We start from the raw sequence: 21,431 nt of genomic DNA on the forward strand, positions 1-21,431 counted from the left end.
GCATACATTTGTGTGCATGGCCTATTTTTTTATTTGCGTGTATTGTTTTGTTTGCCTGGACAATGCTTGGATTTTATTGCATGAGAAGCTCATGGATCTGGGGACACCTAGATTGCACCCATGGGTTAGTATGTTGCATAACCTGTCTTCAATTAACTGATGGATTTGTACAGGAATAATTGACATTTTGAAGGCAGTCCACTCTTATGCGGATTTTCTATCTCCATGCATGCATGACAGTCTAGCTAAGTATGGTTGATAAACTTCGTCTCCATGATGAGAAACCTCCATACATGTGACAAGCATAGTTAGAAACCCCCCATACATGCGACATGCATAGTAAGAAACCCCCATACATGCGACATGCCAGAAATCCTCATTCATGTGACATGCATGGCCAGAAACCCCCATGCATGCGACATGCAAGCTTTTTAAGCTACATGCAATGCTTGGCTTACTTTTCTTAAAAGTAAAGCATGCAAGCTCACTTTTCTCCAAAAGAGTCATGCAAGCTAGTTAACTCAAAAGAAAAAGATAAAAGTAAACTTTTCCTCCTCTTTTAGCTACACAAGTTGCTACTTTGCTAATAGCCATTCTTTGATCCAAAAGTCTTGCACAAACCTCTCCCTACCACATCTTTTCATAAGCAATAACCTCCACTCCTTCTCTTCATAAAGGCGCCTCCTTCTAGGCTGAATAGTACTCTATAAATTCAGATTTCCAGCTTCATTCAAGACACTTCTTGGCCTTTGTTTATTGCTCAATCTAATGCACTTATTATAGTGTATTTTTTTTAGCCATACCATAGTGTTTTTACCTCTCCAAAACACTTAGAAGCTGGCTGAATTCTGATTTTCAGAATTGGAAGTCTCCATTCAAGCTAGAAGAAGAAGAAGACTATTTCTAAAGATTGAAGCTGTGGAAGAATCATCTTGGCTCCGGTTGCTACAAGTTCTATGCGGGAGAACCCTTGGGAATTGCTGGGCATTCTACTAAGGCTGATTTTCAGCCACTAGATGGTTGATCTCATTGAAGTTAAGCTACATTTGCAAAAATCGGGATTGCTGGGCAATCTTGGTAAAGAGTGTTGGGCACTATATTGCTACCTTGTAGCTGGGCTACTTGTGGGCAAATATAGTTTTTGTAAGTTGTTTTCATGTTCAATTATTTTGGAAGAAATGGTGGTGTATGGCTGGGCCAAGCCATCCGTTTTATGTAGTTGTAAGATTCTTACTCCCTTATCCTTCAAGGGGGGGGGGGGGGGGGGAGGCGGGGACCAGCCCATCTTCAGGTCCCTAGTGCAATATCATTTTCTTTTTAGTACTTCCACATTGTATAATCAAGGATGATAATCTTGTGATTTTAGTACTAAATTTTGTATAACCGTTTGTGATAAGATGAGACAAATCAATGGATGATATTCTAATCGGAGATTAGGAAACAGAGAAATAGAAATCAAAACGGTTGTTTCCTGTTACTATGTTGTTTATGCAAAAACGCACAAGACACTAGGTTGGCCTACAAATCAGCCCTCCACATCATCTTCTGTATGCATCTTGGTTACTATGTAATCAGGTTTGTAGCGCCTGAAGTCACTCGCTACATTCATTTACAACAATAGGGGACAAAGAGTTTTTTTGAAATAAGGAGAAAACCATGAAATTCAAGCTTCTACATCCATAGAAATTTGGGGCTTTTTTCAAAATCACGCCTCCTACATCAAATTGGAGCTTCTGCAGTGCCATGGAAGGTCCGAGCGTCTGCATTAGGGGATCATTGCCTTCCACAACAAAATTTGCATCAGCACTAGCATGGAAATGTCGCCGAAAGAGACTACTCTTCATCGAAACGTTATGATTGATCTCAAGAGCAAGAGGCTTCACAACCAATCTACAAAGGGGAAGTTTTTAAACTTCAAAAATTATCTTTTTTTTCCTATTATGTTTGAGTCATGGGTTCCCTGCAAGGGAAGTCTCCCAAAATTTGAATCATGGGTTGTCTCAAGGAAGTCTCTCAAAATCATGGGTTGTCTCAAGGAAGTCTCAAGGAAGTCTCTCAAAATCTAAATTGAGTATTTCGTGTGTGTTTTCTTTTTTGTAATGCTCCATCATTCCCTCTACACCGGCTAGGTGTGAACGTCCTTGGGCACCGTCTCGTGAACAATATGTGCATCAACACTTAAAATGTAACAGCCACAAAGCCCAAAACAACTGAAAGGTACATCACTGCACAAGATAATTTGCAAGAGACAAGCGTTGCACAGTACACCACCACTAGGGCCGTGCAAAATGGGCTGACCTCCCCCCTTGAACTATATTATTGGGGTATTTTAATCTATGTACAAATTTCCAAATTCCAAGGGCTTTCCATCTTGATAATCTAATGCAAATGCAAATATGAAGACGAGTTACCCAAACAAGAGTGTGTCGAAGTAGGTTGTTGAAGCTGGACTTGTTGAAAGAGTCAAAATAAACTCGCCACCAGTCTCATACACCTGGAGGGGAGTGAACGTGAAATTGTTGTTTCGAGACCATGCACGAACAAGCGCTCTACCTGGCTCACACCCTCGTAGAGACTGTGGCTCAAGCCTCCTTGGTGCAAGTACACAAACAAGTACATGCACACGAAAAGGTACAAGTACTTGTACACAAACAGGTACTAGTACGCGGTTTCTAATAGCAGGTACTCAAACATGTACACGTAGAGCCAGTTCACAGCAAGCACCACTGTAAGCCCAGCAGGTACAGTGGGTTTTTCACCAAGTACGACTAGTACAATGGACTATACACAGTGTTACATAGAAACGCGTTTCATACCGGGTGGAAACGTACGAAACGTATGAAATGCATTTTTTTCCAACCTGATTTTAATAATGCCCTAGACCACATCACTATCGCTTCGTACATTTTTTCCGTTGCGCGTTTTCCAGAGGCGGTTTGTTGCACGTTTCTCAACGGTATGTGTACCAGCTGGCCAGTGATAGTGCGCCTGACAGCCCCGTGTGCTCCTTTTTGTCCTTGGGCCCTGTGGAGGTCTACTCGAGGAGTAATTTTCTTTTGTGCTTTATGTATGTTTTCTTTGCAGAGCTCCATAGAGAAGCGCGTTTTTTACTTTGTGGCATGTGCTCAATATTTCTTGCATATCTTCCTCCCTTTGCTCTATTGAGGCCTAAGGCTACCTGCCTTGGGCAATAAAGGGTGAATTTGGAACGTTTTTACAAGGGCCAAGACTACTCTGATATTCAAAAAATGAGATTTCTTTAACTTATGTGTCGCACTTGCAGGGCTAAGGATCTACATTTATCCCCACCTTGTAGGATGCCTCAAATAGGTGATTCTCTTTGGAACAATGTCACCTTCGAGTCAAGATATGGTGGCTCGGGCTCCTAAAAGTGGAAATGCAACTAGACATCCCCCTTAAGGATATCCCTGATTTGGAAGAGCTAGTTCTCTTATAAGTTATGTCATAGGGCTAAATACATATTTTTTTTGGTATATTCCAAGTTAAAAATATACATATTTTTCTATTTTGTTTGAAACCTTTTTGGACCCATTTCTTACCTTTTAGGAACGGTTTCAAAATGTACGAAACCCGTTTCACACCTGCCGTTTCAAAAACACCTGGCAACACTGCCTGTACAGCAAGTACAACAAGGTTTCCAGCAAGTACACCTGGTACAATGGACTGTACAGTAGGTACAGCAGGGTTTCCAGAAAAGTACAGCAGTCAAGTACAGAAGATGCAGTTGGGTATAGCAGGTACACCACCAGTGCAGTTCAGTTCAACAGTTGGGTACAGTACTACAGTCAGGTACAGCAGATACAATACAGTTCAGCAGTAAAGTACAACAGTACTGCAGCAAGTACAACAGCAGGTACAGAAGGGTGTTGTCACGTACAGCAGGTACAGAAGGTGCAGCTGTGCGGCAGCAATGGGAACTCTTCAGTACATGTCGATTTGCAAACACTTTTTTTCAGGGAGAGATGCGCCTTAACAAAAATGTGTGTGTGTGTGTGTGTGAGAGAGAGAGAGAGAGAGAGAGGGAGTTGAGAGAGGTTGGTGGGTTAGAGGTGGAAGGGGTCCAATCCCTATGTGCCATGTGGCACAGCCCACCTCAAACAATGTCCCTTTGTGAACAGCAAAGGTTATAAAACCTTAACAATAAGAAACAACGGTTTAAATGAATACTTACCACCTGTTCACATGCCTCAAACCATGTCAAAATACAAGGCAGTCACACGGTTCACGAGTGGGCGTCCCCTGCTTGTGAAATGGACACGTCATAGCAAGCAATCACATGAAAACAAGTCACGCAAAATCAATTTCAACCAAGCAGAGATGCGTGCACATGCATTATGCAATGGATATATCTCCCGTTTTTGAAACCTGGAGATAGCAAGTCTTCTTGAGCACGGAACAGGCTCAATGGGAAGCCTCAAACTGGGATCCCTGATAGTAGGTTCCATGTTTTGGTCACACTACAGGTGACACAAGGCTTGGCCTCCTATAGGTAACATGAGTCCTAACCTCAGTACGGGTGACATGAAGCTCCCTAGCCTCCCGTACCTTGGCACAAAGTAGGGGAAGACCACTTGGGCGGCCAAATGGTGACATCCCTCCCGGCTTCTAAACAGTTGACCTCAACTGAAAAGCCTCTAAATACGCCTGAAGAAGCAGTGGGTAATCTTTGAAGTAGTCTTTATCAAGTTTCAACCCATTTTGTGTCGATAGGCAAATAGTTCTTGAACTTCACAAGGTATCGCCTGGAAAGCTTACAAGCAATAGTTGAAGAACTTCCTCTACCACATCAATTTGTGGTGGCCCTTCTATGACAGGCTCTTCTGGCCCTAGCCCCACATACCTCTGCAATAGACTCACACGAAAGGCATAAGGAATCCACCAATGATCAGGCAATGCAAGCTGGAAAGCAACCCCATTGATCTGCTTGATCACCTTAAAAGGTCTGTAATACCTCATAGAAAGCCTAGGGATGCTCCCTACTTTCCTGGCCTCTTATGGAGTCTTGCTTTCTCAAATTTTAGCAATACCCAATCATTCTCTTTGATGTCTGTTATTACAGGACTGAGTATTTTTACCTCTTTTCTTAAGCACTATACTCACCTCTTTTCTTAAGCACTGTGATTATGTTTAAGCATGTCTAACATTCACTGATCATGTTTTATTCTATATGTGCATGTGTAAGTTTGTACACGTGTGTGGATGCAGATACATGTTTGGTGTGTGTGTGTACATGTGTGTGCATGCTCATATGTTTGTTCATGTGCATGTATTTTTGGTCTTTCTCGTACCTTGTTGCAAGAGCAGCAACAACTGAGGCTACTTGTGGGTCAACCCTGCAAGCATAGCCAGTTCAGCAGTTGACACGTGGCACTGTGGCACTGGTACAAGCAGATGACAAGTGGCACTGTAGCACAGGTACAGGCAACTGACGTGGCACAGGTGGCAGACAGCTGACGTGTGGTTGACTGCACAGGCGATTGGCTGTAGGCGATGACAGGCGCTGATGTGTGGCTGGTTGCAGGCGATGAGAAGCGCACGTGTGGCTGGACTGCAGGTGGTGGATAGCTGCACAGGCATAGGTGCTACCACGTGGGCAAGCTGACGCACTCAACGCAAGGAAAAGGCGTCGGGCAACAAGGAAAAGCGCCAAAGAGAAAAGCGTTGAGTAGCCCAGAACGCGCAAGCGTGGATTTTCGAAAAAAGAAAAAAGAAGACGCTAAGCGCCATGTATAATTTTTTTTAATTTAAAAAAAAAAGAGAGAGAGAGACAATGCAAAGAGTTTTCTTTTGGAAAGCATTTGCAGTACTTTTTTTTTCTCTAAGGGGGGAAAGCATAGCTTTTCAACCACAATCTTGTATAAAAAGGGGACCAAGGCTCTTGTATCCCATAACACAAAATGGGTGAAAGTTTTGAAGGAGATCTCCTCCATGTGAAGCAAGGAGGCATCTACTCAAGAATTGTACAAGGGCTACGCCGACTTCAAGTGATAAAAAATACCTGCGGGGGCACCACGCTTTGGGGCCAATTGATCTTTTGTGTAGGAGCACTCTAGCTCCACTTATTCTTTTTCTTCTTCTTCCAAGTTTATTATTCCAGTTCGTAAAGAGTTTTAAGTGTGATTAAGTGTGCTCACCGCCCGTCAAGTTTCTGAAGGCCGGTTTTAGGCACCGTCTGGGCAGTCTGGATATAAATCGTCGCACATTGTGCGCCTTTCCTAATTTCTCGTTTAGCTTGTAAATGGCTTATGAGAGAAAAGTTCGGAATTCCTGGCTCACACTTAATTGTCACTGGGGCTTTAGACACATTCTGAGTAATCTCGAAAGTGTGCTTGTCCCAATCGATATCTGGCTGGAACTTGTGAAACCACTAAATTCCCAAAATTATATCTGCTCCTACAAGAGGGGAAACCATAAAATCACGCACAAACTCTATGCCCTGAATGACTAACTTAGCACTTTGAGCTTCAAACTTGATGCTCGTCGTCATGCCTATGCTAAATCCCTCCACTTTCTTGTCCACCGAAGTCGAGACGAAACGGGCTCGCCGAGCGGCTTGTTCCGTGACCACATCCTCTGTGCTACCACTGTCAAACAAGACAACAACTCTCTGGCCACCTATGTAGCCAAAGGTCTTGAGCAATTCGTTGCGCTCATACTCCTAGTCATAGGCGCCCTTCTGCTTATCTTTGAGCTCCCGGCTAACAATTGCAGCAACCGAAGGGTATTTAAAGCCCAGCCAATATTTAGGTTTGCTATCTCATAATTCACAAGGGATTGTTGCCTTCCAAGGACCAAGACAGCCAAGGGGAAAGCTTCAATCAAGGTGAAAAGTGCAGGTCAAGATTCTATCTTTATTTTCTGATTTACATCATTCTAATAAAGCAAATACACCATTCATGGTAGGGGCTCTACAGAGGGTATTTGGCACCCAAAACTATGTCCTCTTCTCGCTCCCTCCCTCTCTCTCTCTCTCTCTCTCTTTTTGCACATCTACTTCAGTTTTGTGCGTTATATTCGTCGTGAAAGATTGCTGAATTCTGAGCATTACTGAAACCGGCCTCTGATAGAAAACCAGAGTGCGGTAGAAGCAATCACCCGTCCACTTGTAGTCTAGATGAGAAACAAAACACAGATTGGAGCTAAAGTGCCCAAATCTGAAAACACAACGACACCTGTTGGCCCCAAAGCTTGGCGCCCCTTGCGGTATTTCTTTATTCAATTATAATAAAATGAATGGCTGAGTACACAAAGACCAGCCAAGAGTTTACACCTGTAAGTCCAATCTGACGGCCCACAAATCCTTCTCAGCACAGAGGATCTATGCACACAGATCTGTGTCTTCAAACAACACACTGTGTCTCCCTCTGATCAACCAAGATCACTAAGCAGGCCAGCCATGGGCATACATCTGGCATAACTCAAGTGCATGATACATCTTCTCAGCTCAAACATACATGTGCTGTCCAGTCTCTGTCTCAACCCTTGTCAATCTGCCATACCCCTCCTCTCACAAGGGGCCAGATAACACATATCTGCAACAGACATCAAGCAGTAGAAAGAGAGATAGATGAACAGAAACAGAGCTTACCAAGTTCACCTCGTGAAACAACACTGGAGGAAGCAACAGCACCAATCTGTACTTGCAGGCACTTGTATCCACAACCCTGCTTCACACATGTGCTTATTCTTGCCTGTATCCTCCTCCTGATGTTCACTCTTATGCTGTCCTTGAAAGTACAGATCTGAAAATCAGCACTGTACTTGATTGTACTTGACTGTACTTGCCTGTACTTGACGGTACGGTCTTTCTGCAGAGAATCAGAGGTAGCCGCCTGCTGGATTCTGCTACTGGTTGCCTGCGCCGTCCTGCTACAGCACTGTCCAGCACCTGTACTTGCCCTAGAACTGGCCGTACAGTGTACCTGCAGAAAGTACAGGGCTGTACTTGCAGTCGTACAGCACTGTACAGCCTGTATCCTGCAGTTGCAGGCGCCTGTACCAGCCCCTCAGACCTGCGCTTCTCTGTCCACAGCAATCCTTGTAGTCGTACAGTACTGTACGGCTGTTGTACAGCTTCTTCTACACACAGTTCACAGAAAAACAGCAGCTAGACCAGTCTTTTGCAACCGCCTAGAGCTTCCTCAGCTTTTCCACGCTTGTGTATCATGCGCATGAAGAAACTCCTCCTCTTTTACTCCACGACTCCCAAAAAGGGAAGAGAGAGAGAGAGAAGAGAGAGAAAACTCCTCCCCAAATTAATCCCTAGGGCCCCAAACTTTAATAAGTTCCTAGGGCCACTAAGGCCTAGGGGCAAACTCCAATAAACATTAAAACTTAATGTTTCTAGTTCCCCCCTTCACACCTAGGGATGTCCACACATCTTAAACTCTGTCCGGGCACCCCCCATGTGAATCATAAAATATTCTGACTCTGCAACCACCATGCCCACACTTGTCCTGCTCCATTTTCACAGGGCCATGACATACCCCCCTCTTGAAAAATGGCAAGCGTCCTCGATTGCATTCTGGTGATGCATCAAAATATCCAAAGTGAAATATACAATATGGCAAGATCAGCGTCCCAATCTCTCTGAGCCATACACATGTATCAATATTCACTGCAAACCAATGGCATAGTATTAGTCCAAGTTGTATACCACTGTGAACCATACATATCCACAAAAATCTCCATGTGACTAGTACACATATATCATAGAAGTCCCATAAACAGATGTACTGTCAGCCTCAGTACCTTCGGGTGAGATAAGATCTGCACCAAGCGACCTCTAGATGTCATCTGAGCCTGTCTGTATCAAGGGAGTGGAGGTGCTACCCCCCCTCTTGAGCATCAGGTAATGCTCCAGACCCATGCTCTGCTGAACCTGAATGAGCCACAATAAGAGTCGGCTCTAACTCAAAGGCATCGAGATAAAGCTGCAAAACCTGAGGTGAATCTGTTAAGTCACCTTCCTCCATCCACTTCGCATCCATCGGTGAATAGTTCTTGAACTTCACAAGATAGCGACGGGAAACTTTACCTCGTACCTTCCTTTCTTTATGTGCCAGTATCTGCTCTGGAATCAGAACCTCATCAAGTTCCTCAACTTCCGGCTGAGCCTCATCTGATACATCCTCAGGCACATCCCCACGGAAAGGTCTAAGAAGACTCACGTGAAAAGCATTGTGAATCCTCCAGTGATCTGGTAACTTCAAACGATAGGTTACCTCACCAATCTTTTCCAAAACCTGAAAAGGCCCATAATATCGCATGCTCAACTTAGGGAATAAGCGCTCTTTACCCTTCATCTTCTTGAGTCTAGCCTTTTCAAAGCGCAAAAGAACCCAATCACCCAATGCAAACTGTAAATCACGTCTGTGACGGTCTGCGGCTTTCTTTTGCTTCTGCTGAGTTTTCTGGAGAGCCAACTTAACGCTCCGATAAGCTTCATCCAAGCTCTCCACATACTGATCAACCTCAAAGATCTTATCCTTTGTATGCAAAATGGGTGGAACCTTCTTCCCTCCTTCTACAATCTCAAAAAGCGCCTTGCCTGTCGAGCTATGTACAGTGTTGTTATATGCAAACTCCACCAAAGGAAGATACTTTTCCCATTGTTGCTTGTGCTCTGACACATAACACTTGAGAAGATTCAACACTGTAGAGTTAGCCTCTTCTGACTGACCATCTGTCTGTGGATGAAATGACGATGAAAACTTGAGAGTTGTACCCATGTTGTCAAACAACCCTCTCCAAAACAAACTCGTCATCCATGGATCACGATCACTAATGATAGACGTAGGCAAGCCATGATACTTGAAGATGTTCGCCATGAACAACTTCACCATATGATCCACTTTAATTGTCTTCCTCACGGGAATGAAATGTGCCTGCTTACTGAACCTGCATATGATAGTCCAGATGCCATCATAGTAACCTGGACCGGCAGAAACGGTCGGTTCGGACCGGGTTGGAAACGGTGTTTCCGAGTTTCCGCTAGGTCGGAAACGGCAAGAAACGGAGTTTCTTTTGAATTTATTTTAGACATGTAAAAAACATGCATAGAGACATCCTATTAAATAAACTTATGTCAAGAGATGCAAAAAAACATGCATAGAGATGCAAAAAACATTTCCACTTGCGGGAACCCCCACCTCCGACATATCCATCCCCTTTTGTTGCATACTGCCAATAGGGATCTGTAGGCATAGTGAGACTTGAAAGCACTTGCCCTCGAGAACACTTGCCCTTGGAGGCTTGGGCTTGAGCCTTGAAGCCTTGAAGAATGGGCTGCCCGGCAGCCACCTGTGAGACTGGAGAGCAGGCTGCTGCAGAGTACAAGCCTTGGGGCCTTGTGGGGGCAAAGGCTTGAGCCTTAGGGCCTTGGCCTTGAGCCTTGGGCCCTTGTGGTGATAGGCGCAGGGTTCACAGAAGAGGGTGAACAATTAGCCTGCAAAAAAAAAAAAAAAAAAAAAAAAAAAGTACGGAAACGGCGTTTCCGCCGGTCTGCCATTTCCGGAAACGGCCGAACCGTTTCCAGGGGGCGGAAACGCCGTTTCTGGTTACTATGGATGCCATCATTTCCCGTTTGTGTCCGTGGAAGATCAAATACAAAATCCATGGCAATGCTCTCCCAAGGTCTATCCGGAATAGGTAAAGGCTGTAATAACCCTGGTGTCTTCTGACGGTCAAACTTTACCTTCTGACATACGATGCATTGCCTCACAAAGGCATCAACATCTCTTCTCAAGGTTGGCCAATAAAAGAAAGTCTCCACTGCTTTGACCGTGGCGTCAATACCTCTATGACCTGCATACGGTGGAGCATGACTTTCAATCATAACCTTGAGTCGCAATGGCCTGGTAACACACAGTCTGCCATGCATCAATAAAAACCCATCTCTGAGAGTGTAATGCTCATGCCGCTGACCCTCAGACATCTGATCATACAACCTTTCAAAATCCTCATCATGGGCATACTGCTCTTTCATTTCATCAAGCTCATGATGATAAGCAAGTGAAACTGCAGAGACCTGTGGCTTGCGTGACAAAGCATCTGCCACTACATTCTTTTTGCCTTCCACATGCACAATCTGGAAGTGAAACATTGACAAAAAGTTTGCCCAACGCATATGCTTCTCTGAAAGCTTAGTCTGCGTGAGGAAATAACGCAAGGTCTGATGATCTGTCTGCACAGTGAAATCAGCCCCAAGCAAGTAGTGTTTCCATGTAGAAAGAGCGTGAATTACAGCCAACATCTCTTTCTCATACACCTGTAAATGCTTCTCAGCATCTTGCAAAACTCTACTCTCATAGGCTATAACATGTCCCTCTTGCATGAGAACTGCACCAATGCTACTTCCACATGCATCACACTGGACAACAAAAGCCTTTCGGAGGTCCGGTAACACCAATACTGGGTCCGAAGTAAGCTTTTCCTTGAGCTTTTTGAATGCTGTAATTTCCCGATCAGCCCATCTAAACGGAGTTGCTTTCTTCGTCAAAGCATGAAGAGGCGAAGCAATTTCAGCAAAGTGCCGTATGTAACGCCTGTAATAGGAACACAATCCTAGAAAACTGCGTACATCATGCACGGTCCTCAAAGCTGGCCAATTAAGTATTGCTTCCACCTTTGCTGGATCCATACGGACTCCATGACCAGACACAATATGCCCCAAGAAATGTATCTTCTGCAAGAAAAACTCACTCTTCTTGCCATTAACCACCAATCTATGGTTTCTGAGTTCTGCAAACACAATGGCCAAATGCCTTCTATGCTCTTCCTCAGTTCGTGAATGCACAATCATATCATCAAAGAATGTGCCCAGAAACTCTCTATGAGACCTGAAAATCCTGTCCATCATTCTGTTAAATGTGGCAGGCGCATTCGTCAAACCAAAGGGCATAACCAAGAACTCATACAATCCAAACGTGGTTCGGAATGCTGTCTTATGCACATCCTCGGGTCTAATGCGTATCTGATGATACCCGCTTTTCAAGTCAATACGACTAAAAACTGTGGAGCCCTGTAAGCGGTCCAATATGTCATCGATCCTCGGTATGGGGAATCGATTCTTGATGGTATTCTTATTCAGCGCCCTGTAATCAATACACATGCGCCAAGAACCATCCTTCTTCTGCAACAAGAGCACAGGTGAGCAAAAGGGTGATGAGCTAGGCTGAATCAACCCTTTATTCAAAAGCTCCTGCACCTGACTCATAATCTCTTCTTGTTGGGCTGCACTAACACGATACGGCGGTCTATTCGGTGGAGTACTACCAGGAATCAGATCTATGGCATGATCTTCTGGCCTCTCAGGAGGTAATTCTCCTGGCAATGACTCGGAAAAACAATCTTGAAACCCACTTAAGAAATCAGCCCTGTCCTTATCTAACATTGACAAATTAGACTTAGACTCATCATCCTGTGCATCCTTTACATAAATCAAGTACGCGGAAAGATGCTTTTTCATTACTGATGAAATCGCCGAAGCGGATACAATAGGAACAGATTCCCCTTTGAGTTTTACATCCAATACATGCTCTTTCCCTCTATGAGTCAGAGTAATTTTCCTATTGTAAGTATCCACCACCGCATGTACCCTGTGGCACCATGGCATCCCCAACAAAACATCGCATCCATCCAAAGGCATGATGAAGAACTCCTCGCTGTCCACACAACCCTGCAAATGAAGCCGAAGCTTCCCAATGATAGGAGTAACGGGTTCTGCATACCCTGGACAAGCCATATTTGTCTCATGTAACGGCCCCATCTCCTCTGCGCGAATCCCCAATCGGCTAGCCAAATCTGGTGAAATGAAGTTGGCTCTAGCACCTGTGTCAAAGAAGATCAAAGCATTCTGATCTCTCACTTTGCCCCATGCCCTGCACAACTCTGTAGCTTCACCACCTAGCTGCTCCCCCACAAGATCAGGAACTAAGCCTGCAGAAGGCTTTGGTTTCTTTGGCTTGGGCTCTCCTTTATTGTCAGGATCCTTTTTGGACGTTCTCTTGGGACAATTGAATGACATATGCCCCTCTTCAGTACAGTAAAAACACTTTTGAGCATCTCTCAAAGCCTGTCTTTCCTCAGAAGTCCTTTTGGGCATTGGCAACTTCTTATACTTTGTCTCTATAGACCCTTTAGCATCACGAGAAGCATGCCCAAATTTTTCAGCTTTCTTGCCCAATTTCTTACTGCCTTTAAACCCAGATGAACCACCTATGAGTAACGCATTAGCTGTCATAGCATTTTCAATCATCTGTGACATGTTCGTTACTCTTGTCTTTATACAATAATCTCGTACCTCCTTGGGCAGCCCACAACAATACTTCTCAACCTGCTCAGATAATGGCACGGCACGATAAGAAGTCACTGGGAGTAAAGCTTCCTAAAACTTCTTGTTATAATCCTCCAAACTATCACACTTTGAAGCATCCAATTTGTGCCATGCGGTCATGACTCATAACATCCACCTCAAATGTAGATGTGAGCCATACGGAAGAGAAAACCTGTTTGAATTGGACCCATGTGGTGGGTGCTATGCCCTGCAAAAGAAGAGTAGACCACCACTACAAAGCATTGCCCTTGAGAAAAGTGGCAGCTTTCCTCACCTTAGAGGACTCTGTGTAATTCCCACCAGAAAAAGCAGCATCAAACTGCTGTAAAAAGGTAAGTGCCTTCAATTTATCCTTGGCCCCACTGAAAGTGTCAAACTTCACTGCAGCTCCCCCTTCCTTGTAATCCTTCGCCTTTTCCATAAGCGTTAGATTATCATATGGAAGTGGTTTCGTGAGATTGCTGCCCCCAACATTCATACCCATCATTGGGTCAACATTTCCCATTCCCATGCCAGGCATACCATACATTCCAGCCATGTTTCCATACATTCCACTATGCATACCTGGCTGCATGCCACCAAACATATTGCCTTGCATCCCAGGTTGCATGCCTGCAAACATATTTCCAGCCATACCGGACTGCATACCACCATACATATTCCCTTGCATGCCAGGCTGAAAATTGGCTCCAAAAGACCCATACATACCCATGCCTCCCTGAGGATAACCCCCAGTCATGGATTGGAATACCGAGCCACCACCAAAATAACCTGGATGCATATTCTGTTGAGGAATAGGTGGCTGTCCATAGAAGGAACTCTGAGAGTTTGCTCCATAAGCATGCTGCATATTCGGAAACTGGCCAAAAGATGGTTCCTGTGGGATGGCACCACTATGACCCTGAGGAAGATTCTTCGAACGAACCTTCTTCTTCTTTTTCTGGGACTCTGTGCGGGGCTCTGTGCGAGATCTCAAAAATTCAGCAAATCTCTCACTTTGAGTGAGCTGCATAAAAGTATCCATAACACTAGCCAAGCGATCTTTGAACCCAGCATCATCATCCTCTTTACCATGCACATCTTCTGGCTGTGTTACATCCTCATAAGGCTCAACATCTGCAGCCTGTTCTCCTGCAAAAATATCCTCAGATACATCTCTTTCAGGAGAAGTCTCTTGCTCTTCTTCTTCATGATAGAAGTACTCTTCCTCTGTATCAGACATGATTGCTGAATTTTCAGCGATGGCTTTCTTCAAAGCAACCACGAGCTCACCCCCTTCAAAAAGTTGATGATTGGTCCCGGCAACGGAACCTTGAAACCGGCCTCTGATAGAAAACCAGAGTGCGGTAGAAGCAATCACCCGTCCACTTGTAGTCTAGATGAGAAACAAAACACAGATTGGAGCTAAAGTGCCCAAATCTGAAAACACAACGACACCTGTTGGCCCCAAAGCTTTGGATTCAAGGTCACGGTGCTTCCGTAACATAGCCTTAATAAGTGAGATATCACAACAAATTGAGCCCCTTGCGGTATTTCTTTATTCAATTATAATAAAATGAATGGCTGAGTACAACACAAAGACCAGCCAAGAGTTTACACCTGTAAGTCCAATCTGACGGCCCACAAATCCTTCTCAGCACAGAGGATCTATGCACACAGATCTGTGTCTTCAAACAACACACTGTGCCTCCCTCTGATCAACCAAGATCACTAAGCAGGCCAGCCATGGGCATACATCTGGCATAACTCAAGTGCATGATACATCTTCTCAGCTCAAACATACATGTGCTGTCCAGTCTCTGTCTCAACCCTTGTCAATCTGATTTACATCATTCTAATAAAGCAAATACACCATTCATGGTAGGGGCTCTACAGAGGGTATTTGGCACCCAAAACTATGTCCTCTTCTCGCTCCCTCCCTCTCTCTCTCTCTCTCTCTCTCTCTCTCTCTCTCTCTCTCTCTCTCTTTGCACATCTACTTCAGTTTTGTGCGTTATATTCGTCGTGAAAGATTGCTGAATTCTGAGCATTACTGAAACCGGCCTCTGATAGAAAACCAGAGTGCGGTAGAAGCAATCACCCGTCCACTTGTAGTCTAGATGAGAAACAAAACACAGATTGGAGCTAAAGTGCCCAAATCTGAAAACACAACGACACCTGTTGGCCCCAAAGCTTGGCGCCCCTTGCGGTATTTCTTTATTCAATTATAATAAAATGAATGGCTGAGTACACAAAGACCAGCCAAGAGTTTACACCTGTAAGTCCAATCTGACGGCCCACAAATCCTTCTCAGCACAGAGGATCTATGCACACAGATCTGTGTCTTCAAACAACACACTGTGTCTCCCTCTGATCAACCAAGATCACTAAGCAGGCCAGCCATGGGCATACATCTGGCATAACTCAAGTGCATGATACATCTTCTCAGCTCAAACATACATGTGCTGTCCAGTCTCTGTCTCAACCCTTGTCAATCTGCCATACCCCTCCTCTCACAAGGGGCCAGATAACACATATCTGCAACAGACATCAAGCAGTAGAAAGAGAGATAGATGAACAGAAACAGAGCTTACCAAGTTCAGCTCGTGAAACAACACTGGAGGAAGCAACAGCACCAATCTGTACTTGCAGGCACTTGTATCCACAACCCTGCTTCACACATGTGCTTATTCTTGCCTGTATCCTCCTCCTGATGTTCACTCTTATGCTGTCCTTGAAAGTACAGATCTGAAAATCAGCACTGTACTTGATTGTACTTGATTGTACTTGCCTGTACTTGACGGTACGGTCTTTCTGCAGAGAATCAGAGGTAGCCGCCTGCTGGATTCTGCTACTGGTTGCCTGCGCCGTCCTGCTACAGCACTGTCCAGCACCTGTACTTGCCCTAGAACTGGCCGTACAGTGTACCTGCAGAAAGTACAGGGCTGTACTTGCAGTCGTACAGCACTGTACAGCCTGTATCCTGCAGTTGCAGGCGCCTGTACCAGCCCCTCAGACCTGCGCTTCTCTGTCCACAGCAATCCCTGCAGTCGTACAGTACTGTACGGCTGTTGTACAGCTTCTTCTACACACAGTTCACAGAAAAACAGCAGCTAGACCAGTCTTTTGCAGCCGCCTAGAGCTTCCTCAGCTTTTCCACGCTTGTGTATCATGCGCATGAAGAAACTCCTCCTCTTTTACTCCACGACTCCCAAAAAGGGAAGAGAGAGAGAGAGAGAAGAGAGAGAAAACTCCTCCCCAAATTAATCCCTAGGGCCCCAAACTTTAATAAGTTCCTAGGGCCACTAAGGCCTAGGGGCAAACTCCAATAAACATTAAAACTTAATGTTTCTAGTTCCCCCCTTCACACCTAGGGATGTCCACACATCTTAAACTCTGTCCGGGCACCCCCCATGTGAATCATAAAATATTCTGACTCTGCAACCACCATGCCCACACTTGTCCTGCTCCATTTTCACAGGGCCATGACAATTACTGATTCGATCATGAAGCTTCCGCATCTTATACATCCATCCCGCCATGTCTTGTCGCCATGTCTTGTTCAATGCGAATGCCATCTCCACAGAAATGAAGTTATTTGTGGCACAATCATCAAACATAAAGAGTGCAGGCTGATCCTTGAGCTGTCCCCAAGCTTTGCAAACCATCCTCTCTTTGTCATTATTTCATGTATTCCCTTGCACATTAGGAATGGCATGCACATTTGCTTTTTGTTGCTTCTTATTGTCATTATCCTTCCGTTTAGGACATTCACGAAACATGTGCTCTTAGCTGCCACATGAGAAGCATTTCCCCTCTTTAGCATATTGCTCCCTTTGCTCATGGGTTAGGCTAAATTTGTGCTTTTTTCTGAGAGGCGTTCTTGGGCTGCGTATTTTCAGCCTTCCCTCCACTCTTTACATCTTTGACAAAGGGTTTAGAATGTTGTCCACCCTTTTGCATGTATGACCAGCCCTCTCTTTGCCCTTGAAAGCATGGTCTCCTTTGACAAAACGCTGCAATTTATGCTCCAATTGCTCAGTGGCAAGAGCAATCTGCTATGTAGTCCTATAAAGTAGCACTGTGATGCGTATCAAGACTGGATTTGTAAACCGGTTGAATTCCAGACTTGAACTTCCTCTTCTTCTCAAGTTCTCCCATGAACAAAAATGGAGAGACCTCCAAATAGATATTCCAAATTTGTTCACATATGTTTGCATAGACTCATTATCTTTCTGCTCTATCTTGTTCCACTTGCTCATGATCTTCTCCATTGCATTGAGAGGCAAGAATTGTGCATAAAACCTCTCTCTGAAGACCTCCCATGTTTGAATTGGGCTCCTAGAAATCTTTTCAATGATCCACCAATGGGCAGCCGATCCCTTCAGAAATATGCTCGCATGGCGAATCTTCGACTTCTCGGAGAACAACTCGTCACTGAAGGCAATATCAAACTGGGCTATGAAAACCATTGCCTTACTCGCATCATAATCACCATGATAAGTTTCCAACTTTACAAATTTATCACCTACCTTGAATTCTTTAAGTCTCTTGGCATGGTGACCCACCTTATCATTCTTCCTGTTCCCCTTATCCAACAGGGCAGCAGTAAGGGCATGCACATGACCATGGTGAGAAACATACAACATGGAGGCATCTGCCCTATGCAAAGATGGTGCAAAGGTAGCCTACCGGCACTTACACGCACAAAAGGATCCTTGCATGAAACTCGCGGCATGAGTAGCGGGTGACACATAATCAGCTTTGGCTGTCCCCACATTATGCATAATTTTCAGCCCATGACGGGGTCGATCTCCATGGGCATACTCGTGGCATGAGTAGCGGGTGACACGTGATCAGCTTTGGCTGTCCCCACATTATGCATAATTTTCAGCCCATGATGGAGCTCTTCTCTGGCCAATTCCATAGGTAAAGTACAGCAGCTAACACGCCCGACACTTTCCCCACGGGAATCATGCATCACGTATACATTTACATCCTGTTTGCCACTCTCTTTGCCATGTACATCTCTTTCCTTTCCCGACCATGCAGGGTGGAGGCTTGCTTGGAAGTCATTGAAGCCTCGTCCTTGTGCACATAAGACTTTATCCTTCAAGACATAGCATTACCTGTCTCCACACACAGGGATTCTTTGACACAAAGTTCACTTGTTTGGCCCTTCACCAAATTCCCAAGCGCATAAGGTAGTTGAGAGCTACCTCACAAGGGTTCACACCCAATTCTCTAGCCATAGAGTCCATAGTATGTGCAATCATAAACTCAGCCTTTGTGGCCTACATAAGCTTTTGAACTTGTGGGTTCTCATGAAACACCTTCAGCTCTTCCTCCTTGGCATTCAACTGCCTCTTTAGATGTTCCATCTCCGCCTTCAACAAAGTTGGGTCATTTTCATGCATCCACTATTGGCTTTTAGAGTGCTGTCCCACATGTGTTTGCTCCTCCACATAACCTGTATGCATATGTATTATGCCTATTACCCAAGGCATCAGAAGCATGTGTACCACTTGGCTGAACTAGGCCTTGCCCACTCTATGCATGGCTGTCCATGGGGTATGACGGTTGTTCACATGGAGCCCAATGCCCTGGACCTAAGACTCACTAGCTTCTCACTCCTTTCAAAAAGTGAGACACCCTACCCTTCAAGATCCATGCCATCCTCTCGTCAATTCCACATCCAAGATATACTCTGTCACCAGGTATAACATAAGCTCCATGGTTATGGTCTTCTAGTAGGATTTTATGGGATCAATCCATGGTTATTGGTACTTGTGTTTGGACCAATGTATAAGTCAAAGCAAATGAGAATGGGGGATTATCCAATACTTAAAAAAAAGAGGAGTAGCCTTGTGCTATGATTGTTGGTAGCTGGGCCATGAATCCTAATCCACTTTTGCCAGTCCATAGTAATGTGATGGCCCCTCTGGGCAAGTCTTGGTGGTATGGGACACCAAGGCTAACTAGTGTGAGTCTGTATGGACAAGAGCCTTGACCCCTATGCTCGGGGCAGATCCAATGTACTGGATCTATGGTTGGGTTGTGACCTGAGGATGAGCTTGCAAAACCTAATTTGGATTAACCGTCATATTTAAAAGGCACCTCAACTTGCATTGCACGCATACTTATTCTTTGGATGTCATCAACTATCTAGACTCCTCCAACTCCCCCAGGTCCCTAATGTTACACTCTTGCATGGATGCGGCTATTACTCCATAGGTCATGCAAGGCGTAGCATGGGTTAGCAATAGCCTATATCGGGAATCCCATAAAAGCTGGGATAATAATAGCACATGACTGCACCTCAAGCCTATTTAATTTAGTGAGTGTAGTGTTGAACCAAAAGTGTATGGGTCTGGATCCAGTATAATCCTTGAGGTGGATAGTGGACTGCCAACCCCATGGTGGTTGGCAAGTTTGCTATGGGATGCATCTAGTAAGTCACCGATGAGCCAATGCTCTGGAGGACTTATACTCAGGTGTTTCACCTAATCTAATGACTCTCCCATGCTCGGGGGGTGGTCCAAATCTGTGAAGTCTATAATAGGGTAGTGAAGCATGGTGCCTGTTCTGGTATTCTCATGTGTAGCTTGGGATAAAGGAAATTAAGGCTCAGATGCTCTAGATTGAATAGTTTTCAAAAAGAACAAAATTTTGACTCTGAACGATTTTATATATGAAAAATTCCAAAATTTTCAATGATGCAGTGGATTGTTTTATATTCCATGCTTCCTCTCACAAATAAGAATAATTAACGGGGTACTTTGACTAAAAGGTAACTGACATGCCCTAAAAGAAGAGAAAATACGTACCAGCAATGTGTAGACGAGAACGTGTGGAGAAAGTTGTCTTTGTGGGTTCAAAAGGGGGAGCAACGTACATCTGCGAAGCCGACTGTACCCCCATTTGGATGCCAGTTAATGTCAATTCAAGATTCTCAGAAAGAATCAGGCGGCGTTGGGCGTAGGCGGGAGGGAGGAGGCGGCTTCAAGGACCTGCAGCAAGAGGAGGGCGTAGGCGTGAGGGGACATGGCGCTGTACCCCCATTTGGATACCAGTGAGTTAATGTCAAAATTTATTTGGAAAATCTCAATTCAAGAGGCGTGCCTCCTCTCAGAAGAAATCAGCCTGCGTTGGGCGTACGCGGCTTCAGGGACCTGGGGCAAGCGGAGGGCGTAGGCGTGGCGGCTGCAGGGACAACCCTTAGAGAGAGATCGTCGTTGCAAGACGAAGAGAGAGATTGTTGTGAGACGAAGAGTGTTTTGCAAAAGACCACAGTAACCGTTCGATGCCATTTCAAAAACTATGGAGTTGGGCTCCGCTTGGGGATTCAAAAATTGTGTGTGGTTAATTAACCAAGCAAGAGACATCGTGTAAAACCTTATTTGTATAGCGTGAGGTGCATCTCCCTTGCTCCAACCAAAGGCTTATCCTCGTGCCATGCACCCTCCTCATCTCAGCTTGTCGTGCCCTCTCAGCGAGCCTCTGCTGCCCTTCACCCTCCTTCCTCTGCCTACAATCAACCTACAGCCCACTACCACCTCTCTCAACACCTTGCATGCACCCCTTTCATCTCCCTCCATCATAAGGTCTGGTACGCACATAGATGGTAACAAGGTAATGACCAGTGCACCCTATCCATCACATACACTAGGGAGCCCAGACAGAGAGAGATGGGCACTAGCCAGCATGGTATACCCTCAAGATAGAGAGAGAGAGAGGAGTACAAGCAAGCCCGACGTGCACTATAGGCAAGAATGCCTCCTGCTCGGCAAAGAGTCTGAGAGATTGAGACTGTGCAAGCTTGCCCAAGCCCAAGCCCAAGTGTAGCAGCAAGGTGAGTTGGCGGGGACAGAGCGAGCTTCTTTCTATGTCGAGTGAGAGAGAGGAGACGTGGGCATTGATGGGCATTGAAGAGGCATGCAACATACAGGCATTCATCAGAAGAGACGTCATGAAACGACACTGCAATGCGAAGTGGTTCCATTTTATTAATTCTCACTTTTCTAAGGTTTTAAACCTTAATACCAGGTCACCATCAACTAATTAATTAATTGATTTTTCTTTTGCGCAAACTTTG

General features: G+C 44.9%; 1 protein-coding gene across 5 annotated transcripts in view; it reads right to left on the reverse strand.

Moving 5' to 3' along the window:
* Positions 1-21,142, reverse strand: part of LOC147635377 (uncharacterized) — a 28,128-nt gene extending 6,986 nt beyond the window's left edge. For 2 of the 5 annotated variants that reach the window (XM_086802649.1, XM_086802650.1), the window contains exon 1: positions 20,164-21,142. The gene's annotated coding sequence lies outside the window, so the exon portion shown is untranslated. The remainder of the gene's footprint in view (positions 1-20,163) is intronic. The other 3 variants (XM_086802648.1, XM_086802652.1, XM_086802651.1) reach the window with 3 other exon arrangements.
* Positions 21,143-21,431: the final 289 nt, after the last annotated feature.

Source organism: Cibotium barometz, chromosome 9 (assembly GCF_041138505.1).
Source record: "Cibotium barometz isolate CiBa-2024 chromosome 9, ASM4113850v1, whole genome shotgun sequence".
Lineage (NCBI taxonomy): Eukaryota > Viridiplantae > Streptophyta > Polypodiopsida > Cyatheales > Cibotiaceae > Cibotium > Cibotium barometz.